Here is a 9,974-nt window from a genome sequence, read left to right on the forward strand (position 1 = left end):
CCAGTGCTGCTTTTTGGGTCAATTTATAATGATTCTTAAACTCAGAATTTCCTTTTGGGAGCACAGGCATAAGAAGTGAAATTTTATGAAATAATTAATGTTTCTAAAATTCAAATGTATTGATATACAGTAACACATTCAATATGTGACAGTTATGTACAAGCTACTATGCCTTGTGCTACAGAGAATATGGCACAGAGAACCAAAGATACAGGCCTCAACTTCAGCAAAAGACGTAACTGTCAAGGACGAAATGGTATCAGTGAAGATAAAATTACTTCTTGCTGAGTGTATCAGGAGAGACCTTAGAGAGCAATGGCCTGTGAGTTGAATCTTACATGTGTAATTTGAACATAGAAATAGACACACACACAGAACTTTCTTTGGAATGGAAATAATGAGCAAAAATAAAAAGCAGGAAATTACGGAGCTTGAAGAGAATTACTGAATAGTTCATGGTATTAACATGTAAAGGGCAAGGCAGGAAATAAGTTTGGAAAGGTAAAATTCCAGTTTTTAACTTAATAGGTAAAAACTATTCTGCTTTTCTTTGTCTTAAAAATTACTCAATATGGGAAACAAATATGAACTCCATCTTTAATGACACTAGGAAAAATATGTGTGATACGTTACTTAATCTATGATTCTCACTTAGAGGGCCAACAGATGTTCCCTACAAAAGAAAATTCTAAAAAGAAGTCTATACTTAGGATTCAGTTTAGTTGCCAATTAACAGATATTCAAAATAGAAATGACTTAAACAAGGTCGAATTTTTTTTTCACTTCTATCTGAAAGTGGACAGTCCTGTCCAAGTCTACCATCTTTAGAATCTTCAAGAATCTCTTTATAGGCACAAGATAGCTACCAGACCTCCAAGCATAACATATTTGTTTTAGATACCAGAAAAGATGGGCGCATAAAAAGACACATGCCTTCCAGCTGAGTTATGTCCCTTTAAAGCAATCTCTTAAACCATACCCAGTTGACTTCATTTCTATCTCATTGCCACCTTTTTCTAAGGGAGGCTGGGAAACTTTATACCTAGATATATTGGTAGGCCCAATTATATAGAAATCTGTTCTTAAGAGAGAAGGATGGACAGTGAGTGGTAAGATAGCTAGCAGTCTCTGTATAGGAGGTTGATTTACCCACCTACTCTGGAAAGGTTCGGCTTCCACTCAGCTCTAGAAGCTCAGCAGCCAGGCTTACACCTGTGACATAGCAGTTTGAAGAAATTGAACCACCCTGGGGAAAAGGACTTATAGATAGCTACATTTGTATCTGTAGGTCCTTTACACCTATTAAAATCTCAGCTGATAAATTCATTCCTAGGTAGATCCAAGAGAAATAAAAATACATGTTCATTCAAAAACTTGTATATGAATATTCATAACATTATTCATAATAGGCAAAAAGTGATAACAACCCAAATGTCCATCAACTGATCAGTAGATATACAAAAACATGATATACCCATACAATAGAATATTTGTCAGCAATAAAAAGAGTACTGGTATATGCTGCAACGTGTATTCATGTTTTCAACCTTGAAAACACTGAAGTGGGAGGATCACTTGAGCCCAGGAGGTCAGTGCTGCAGTGAGCCATAATTGTGCCACTGCACTCCAGCCTGGGAGATAGAGAGAGACTCTGTGTCAATAATAATAATAATAAGCCAGTCAGTCACAAAGTACAACATATTACATGATTCCATTTATAAGAAATGGAAATGCCAAGAATAGGCAAATCAATTTATATCATCGTGAAATATCTGAATGCTAAAGTTTAAAAATACATATATTAAAATCTTATAGAAAGAAAAAATAGGTTACATACAAAGGAATGTTGGGGGTGGCAGGATAACATTGGAATTCTCAGTAGAAATAATGAAAATCAGATGTTAGTGGAGTAATGTCTTGAAAATTCTGAGTGGAAATTATTTTCAACCCAGTATTCCATACCCAGAGCAGATCTTGAATGTCAGACTGAGGAGTTTGGATTTTAGCCTATAAGCAACAAGGAGCCTTTAAACATTTTTGATTAAGGAAATGACCTAATCAGAGTTGTTCTATGGATGGATTAATCCTGTAGTGGAATTTCAGGCAACTTAGTTTGCAGATACTAAGTTTGAGAGACCAGTTAGCAAAAAGCTATTAGAAGATATAATGAAGGCTCCAAGGTGGATAGTAGCAGTGGAAATGGAGAGGCAGAGACAAGATAGGAGGAACATTTTAGAGGCAAAATCAATAGGATGTCACAAAGTCATCATTGTTCCAGAGGCATCTAATCAGATAAAAGCCAGTAAAGTGATTTCCTAGAATCAATATTGGCAGCATTTTCACATTAAAGCCATGTCATGTAGGAGGGTGTTGGGACACAAAAAGACTCTGTGATGTTTCTGCCTTTCATTCAAATGCACTTAAAACTAGGAAATGACTGAAAACAGTGGTACTGTATTATCAGGCATTCCAGTATTCCAAATGCCTATTGCCAGCCTTGCTTTGGAAGTGCTACTTAAATTTACCAAAGACTAAAGGTAAAGATGAGCATATGGAGTAGAATATTCTCACCCACTCCAAACTGCCCTCAAATAAAAACCTTCACAGTAATGTTTTCATTTCTAAGGCTCACTAACAAAGTATGCTTTTAAGTAGTCTACTTTTTCTTTGTCAAAAGATACCTGAAAATAAGTATGGTGTTCATTGGTAGGTGGAATTATGAAACAATATTTTCAGCCTTTTGAGTATCTCCTTTTTTAACTTTTTATTTTGAAATGATATATTTATAGAAAGTTGCAAAAATAGTACATAGAGTTCTGCAGACCCTTCTCCCCAGCTTTCCCCCATAGTGAGGTCTTGTAACTGTAGTATAATATCAAAACCAGGTAATGGACATTGGTACAGTAATATTAAATAGACTGCAGACTTTATTCAGTTTTCACCAATTTTACATGCGTTCATTTGTGTGTGTATGTGTGGTTATGTGCGATTTAATCATATGTATAGATTTGTGTAACTACTACCGTGATCAAGATAAAGAACTCTTTCATTACCAGGAAAGAACTCCCTATGCTACCCCTTTATAGTCATACCCACTTCCCCACACCTGTCACATTCCCTAAAACACCACTAATTTGTTTCCCACCTCTGTAGTTTTATTATTTTAAGAATACTGTTTAAAAGAATCATATAGTAATAATTGGTTGAGATTGGCTTATTTTTACTGAACATATGCCCTTGAGGTCCATCCAGATTGTTACATGTATCAATAGTTTGTTTCTTCTATTGCTGAGTAGTATTTTATTGTATGGATGTAATAAGGTTTGTTTAACCAGTCACCCGTTGAAAAACATTAGGGTTGTTTCCAGTTTTTATTATTATTAGTATAAATAAAGCTGCTGTGAACAGTTAGATACAGGTTTTTGTGAACATGTTTTCCCTTCTGTGGGGTAAAGGCCCTAGAGTATAATTGCTGGGTTCTATGGTATATACATGTTCAGGTTTATAAGAAACTACAAACTATTTTCCAGAGAGCTTGTACCATTTTTACATCCTGATAAGCAATGTTTGTAGGGGAATTTTTTGTGTCCCAAGAGATTTTCACCTCTGTTTTCTTTTAGAAGTTTTATGATTTTAGCTTTTATATGTAAGTACATGATCCATTTAGAGTTAATGTGTGGTTGCTTTAAATAAAAGGTCTTAATTCAGAACTTATTGGTGTTCTGAATACATATCCTGTGTGTGTGTGTGTGTGTGTGTGTGTGTGTGTGTGTATTTTTTTAAGAGACAAGGTCTTGCTCTGTTGCTCAGGCTAGTGTACAGTGGTACCATCATAGTACACTGTAACCTTGAACTCCTGGGCTCACGCAGTCCTCCTGCCTTAGCCTCCTGAAGTGCTGGGATTATAGGCATGAGCCACTGCACCAGGCCCAGTTTGAGATATTACAAGGTACTAATCAAAACTACAAACTTGCCCCAGCCAAACCAGTTATAGGCAGTCTGTCTGCCTTTGGAGATGGAAGTATCATAGACTACTTACTTCTCTCCTCGTCTGCTCTTCCCCTCTAGCTTACTAACCGTGTTTTTAGGTACCCTCCAGGTTTTAGGGAAAGAGAGGCAAAAAAAAAAAAAAAAAGATGGGGAAGATGATAAAGTGCTTAGTGCTAATACTGCAGTCTTAGCCTTCCATAATGCTCTCTGAGCCTAGCAGAAATTTAAAGCTGACTTTTCTCTCATGAGGTGATTTAGGGACTTTTTCAGAGATTTATCATCCCTGAGGATCTCTCACCTACGGTTTTATTGACTTTGACAGAGGCATTTCTCTTCCAGGTGCTCACTTGCAACTCCTTTCTAGAAAAGAGTTCTTGATGCTTTGGTTTCTTCATCACATAGTCCTATGGTCCACAGAATACTGCCACACATGTTTTGCCCTGACAGCCTCTAGGAGTGCAGGCTGATTCAAAAGCATTAATACTCTTGCTCTGCCACCAACAGTTAGTAGGTCATTTCTCATTATCTAGATTTCCCAGATGGAATCAAATCCAGTTCTTTATGTATCTTTTACCCTTCTCCCTTGAAGGTAGCAGGAGGATGAGCCTCACAACTTCTTTCAAAAATTATTTCTCACAAAATCTTTCCCATTCTTGATTCTCTGACCACTTTTTATTATTGTCTTGACATAACTGAGAGAATCAAGGTAGTAGAACTGGTTCTAAAACATTTCCTTTGTAAATGCTGCAGCTTGTCTCATACTTTACTTTGGTATACAGAATCTGTTTTATCTAGGTATCTCAATTGTAATTTCAATTTTAATACTCATTACCTATGTATGTAATACTTCTATAAATCTGTAATATTTAGCTACCATACAAAATGCAACAACGTGACCATGTTTCCTTCTCAATATGATACCCTGCCACTCCTACCAAAAGTCTTCTTTATAGTTTAAGGCTTGTCATACTATTTCATATTTCTCTGCTTTTGATCTTGCTCTCTGCTCTAACCTAATTGCCATTTCCTATTCCTACACCCTGTCCTTTGTCAAGCTTCCTTCTAGTTTATCCTCATGCAGCAGTACCCAAGTCAGGAGTTACATGCTCCCTCCCTTCTTTTTGGTATTCTTCCCTCATATTATTCTAGACTGAGTGCCTACCCTACCCCCCAACTACCTGTGGCCAACTGTGCATGCTTTATTCAAGGACTAACTGCCTTCTATTGAATTTATCTTTTCATAAGTCTACTGCACAGATTGACAGCTCCTACAGGATACAGTCTGTGTATCCTCATCCCCTAGTACAATGACTGTTCTATTGAGGAACTCAATATACATTTATTGGCCTGAAACAGAAGAAGATAGTCAAAACTGACTTCCAGATAATAAAGAATTACAATCTTTCAAAATATGGTCTATGTGGATATGACAACTTCTCCGAAATTACTGGACTTCCGGCCATTAATTAATCAATACAGTCTAGCTATCGATTACAGAATTTCCCATTCCAGATTTACAGCCATGGGGCCAATCAAGGATCCCTTATTTTATAAACCAAAACCCAATCAGAGTTTCTAATTGCATCATGATAGCATTTTAAATTCATTAGAATGCTTTATCTTAATAGAAAAAATATTTCCACATATTTATCCCATCTTTGTATTCTTTCAGTGAACAGTATATGCAATAATAGCTTTGCTGATCTCAGCCAGATGAATAATTTACATAAAATGAACTAATGCATATCATATCACTGCAAAAAAGCTCTATGTCTATAATCATACTCCTTCACTTTTGCATTGTACTGCAGCTTATGAAATAGATGTGAAATTATAGATTGCTGCTTTTGAGCCTCACAGTAACTATGTGAGATGTAGGAAGAGAAATCATTATCCACGTTTTGCGATGAGATAACTAAGGTTCAGAAAGAATAAATTATTTACTGCATGTCACATGATTAATAAGTGGTTTGAGCTGATGTGAATATGTAGGGCTTTTGGCTTCATTTTGAGTGTTTTTTCCATTATACTCTTTGTTGTGTGTGTTGATAGGAGTCCTAACTTGCTGACAAAAAAAAGAAGGGAAAAACAAAAGCAAAAAATACACACACTCGCGCACGCGCACACACACACACACACACACACACACACACACACCCCTCTTATACCAGCAAAATACTGTATAGTAATAATTTAGTCAATTTATGATCATAATGTTTCTGCAATTTGGAAAAATATAAAGCTGACTGACTCCCTACTGTACTCTTTTCATCTCTCCTTCCCTGCCAAAAAATCCCAATGGATTGAATAAAACTTAAAATAAAAACACTAAAATAAAATATAGCTTATTTCTTATGATCTTGGAATTAAAAAACCTTTTGTAAAAATAAACTGGGGGAAAATAATTATAACTGAAAAAACTAATTTACTTAATATACAAAGAGTATTTACATATCAGTTAATTTTAATGATTAGAAAACTGGTTTAAGAACATGGAATAGCAGTTTAGAATTCACAGAAAAGGGAACTGAGATTGCCAATAAACATGTACAAACGTCCTCGATCTCATAATTAAAGAAATGCACACTAAAGCCATGATGAAATATCATTTTTTACTCATTATACAGGCAAAAGATTTTGAAGTTCAGCCACATCTCATGTTGGGGATAGCATGTAGAAACATGCACTGCTGATAAACATTTAAATCGATGCCATCTTTATGGAGGGTAATTGAGCCATATCAAAAATTTAAATGCATATGCCCTTGGATCTAGCAATTTCACACCTAAGAATTTAAAGTATGAATATATGCACATGTGCATGAAGAGATATATATATGTATGTATATATACACTAAGATACTCTAAATTTTGTTGCTAATCACAAAAAATAATGAAACTTAGATGGTCATCAGGAACTGTAAACTATTATAGGCTCATGTAAAGGAATACTATATGGTCATTACAAAAAGACAAAGTGTATCTATATGTTCCAGTATGGTTAGAAGTCCAAAATATTCTCTTCAAAACAGTATTGTAGCATCCCATTACAGTAAATGAATACATATATATATATGTATATATATGTATATACATATATGTTTATATTATGTATATTATGTTAAATACTTGCAAATATATTATTATATAATTATATGTAATATACTATATATTACATACTTTATATAATTATATACATATATGGGTGCCTTTGTATAAAATATTTCTGGGTTCACAAAACTGTTAATAGCCTCCTTTCTGTAGGAGGTTATGGGAGGTACCCTTTTTTTATTCTTTACCTTCTATCCTTTTGAACTCTTAGAATTTTTTGCCAAGAGTGTTTATCACTTATTGTTTAAGGAGAAAAATTAAAAGATGATTAATTTTTTAAAAAGTCTATTTCAAACTCATGTCTCCCTCTAGCTATTTTACTGTTGTCACCCCTTCATAATCAGACTTGTGAAATTAATCTTTACTTCCTCATATTTCATTCATTTTCTCAACCCACTGAAGTCTCATTTTTGTACTTTTTTCTGAAATTTATCTTGCCAAAGCCTTCAATTACCTCTAAATTCAGTTCCCTAATTCAGTGGCTACTGTTAATCCACCTTTCTTGAGACCTCCTCTTTCCTGGGCTTTGTGATGCTTGAGTCACCTGGTTTTTCTTTTCTCTCAAATTCTTCAGTGTCTTTTGTCAGTTTTATAGCTTTAAATGTTACCATGCCTCCGGTTATGTTTTTAGGTTTTCTTCTCAGTATGCATGTTCTGTTTCACGATTCACATCTACCCCCACAAGGACCTCAAACTCATGTAACACTTGATTTTATTTGTACTCTCACCTCAGCCAGCATTACCTCCTCTTTCCCATGCCTGTGAAGGACATCGCCGTTTTTCACCCAGCGTTTCAAGCCAGAAATGGGCAGTTGTCCTTGACTCTACCCTCTCCCTGATTCCTCCAGCATTTCAATCAAGGCCTATTTACCTCCTAAATCTCAGTGCCATCTACTTCTTTTCCATTTCTGCTAGTCTAATTCATTAGCTTTACTCAGATTACTATCATAATCAATGAACTGGTTTCTAAGTCTCATTTTTTTCCCTCCACTCTCTGAGCACTCCTTTCTTTCTCTACTCCTTAGCCAAGATAGTTTAACCTTGACACACATCTTACCATGTCATTCCCCATCTACCACCTAAAACCTTCCTATGTACATCCACTGGTCTTGTGATCAAATTGAAATACCCACACATGACTACAAGTCTGTGATTTCTCTCAAACCTCATTATTCGCCAGGTCTTACCCACTCCAACACCCCAGCCTCTTCTCCCTCCAACATCCATACTATACTAGAGCCACACGGCTGAATTTCTTTCACTGTCTCAACACCCCAGCCATGCATGCTCTCATACGGGCCTTTTCACATGCTATTCGTTTCTCAAGATCTCTTGGCACTTCCACACCTGCATATAGTGAAATACACCCCACCCCCATAAAGATGGCTACAACTTCGTGTTACTGTTTTCTCCAGTAAATCTTCTCTAAACCCCCCCCACCTTAAAATCCTCTACTTAGTGCTCACAGAGCCTTTTTTTGCATCTTTTTCATAAGTGTTGTCACATTGTATTATAATGGATTGTTAACTCACTATAAATTGTGTGTGAGTACATGAACCATGCTTTTCTTCTTCACCTTTGTTTTTCTTGCATCTACCTCTAGTATAGTGCCTGACCCATAATGCATACCAGATAATTACTGGTTAGATAGATGGATTCATACATATATTCGTTTATTCAACCAAATGAGAAACTAATGAGAAAGCAAATCAGTTATGAGTTTGAGAATGATTTAAAAGTCCATGTTGCTGGGCTTGGTGGCTCACACCTCTAATCCCAGCACTTTGGGGGGGCCGAGGCAGGCAAAAATTAGCTGGGAGTGGTGGTGCACGCCTGTAATCCCAACTACTTGGGAAGCTGAGGCACGAGAGTCACTTGAACCCAGGAAGTAGAAGTTGCAGGAGCCAAGATGGCACTACTGCACTCTGGCCTGGGTGGCAGGAGTGAGACTATGTCTTAAAAAAAAAAGTATCCACGGTGATTCCATCTCCAGGGGGACATCCAGTGCCCCTCTCAGGAAAGTAGCAACTTGGAATAGACTCTGGCATGCCTAAGGTCTTTGGGGAACAGGGATGCTTATTTCCTCTGCCTTCCTTGGCTGACTACATGGGGAAAAAAGAAAAAAGTCAATGTTATTGAACTTCACCAGTTTTTTTCCTCTGTTACCCTTCTTTTACCCGTTACTTTTATGGCAATTATGAGACTAAAAGTCTGGCAACTGAATTCAGAAACAAGGAAACAAAAGCTATAGTCTGTCTGTCCACCCTTACTGGTATGTTACTTGAGTTGGATTACGAGTTTGGTTTGATTTAGTTTGTTTTCAAAAATTCAATATAGTTGTGTTTATATTTAATTGGCTTAATAGGTACTAGTAGATTTTATTACATTTGCAATTTAAGGACAATAAAGATGTGTTATAACATAGTACAGTTTCTGTAAAAGAATTGTTCCCTAGGGTCCATCATATTGGAGGCAAGTTGGATTTTCCACTCCTAGAACACTTCTTAATGTTTATATATCTAGTCTTCCTTCTCTGTCCACCTTCACTGTATGTACACATGTATATATACCAAGTATAAAGTAGGTAAGGATATTTTTGTCTATGTTGATACATTTCTTTACCATGAGTTTTTCATTTGATTGACAACTCAGGCTAACAAATGTCCTTCTTCATCATTACTAGCTGGTCCCATTAGACCATCCTGTCCTAAAGGCTGAGAGCAGGGAGAAGTAAGACCTGCATGTTATGTTACATAAATAGCTTTTTAATGTGAGTGGTGTGGTACATATTTTTAAGCTAACATAAAAATGGTGAGAAGCATAGAGACTAGTGGCTTTTTTTTTTTTTTTTTTTTTTTTTTGAGACGGAGTTTC

The 9,974-nt window shown here is 36.1% G+C and overlaps 1 protein-coding gene and 1 non-coding gene across 9 annotated transcripts in view; both read left to right on the plus strand.

The window, feature by feature from the left end:
* Window positions 1-9,974, plus strand: part of RASAL2 (RAS protein activator like 2) — a 188,110-nt gene that overhangs the window by 130,539 nt on the left and 47,597 nt on the right. The window lies entirely within an intron of this gene.
* LOC119469549 lies at window positions 9,071-9,210 on the plus strand. Its single transcript, XR_005198374.1, has one exon. It is a non-coding gene; the product is annotated as a small nucleolar RNA SNORA67 (small nucleolar RNA).

This window comes from Cebus imitator, unplaced genomic scaffold (genome assembly GCF_001604975.1).
Source record: "Cebus imitator isolate Cc_AM_T3 unplaced genomic scaffold, Cebus_imitator-1.0 Scaffold702, whole genome shotgun sequence".
NCBI classification, from domain to species: domain Eukaryota; kingdom Metazoa; phylum Chordata; class Mammalia; order Primates; family Cebidae; genus Cebus; species Cebus imitator.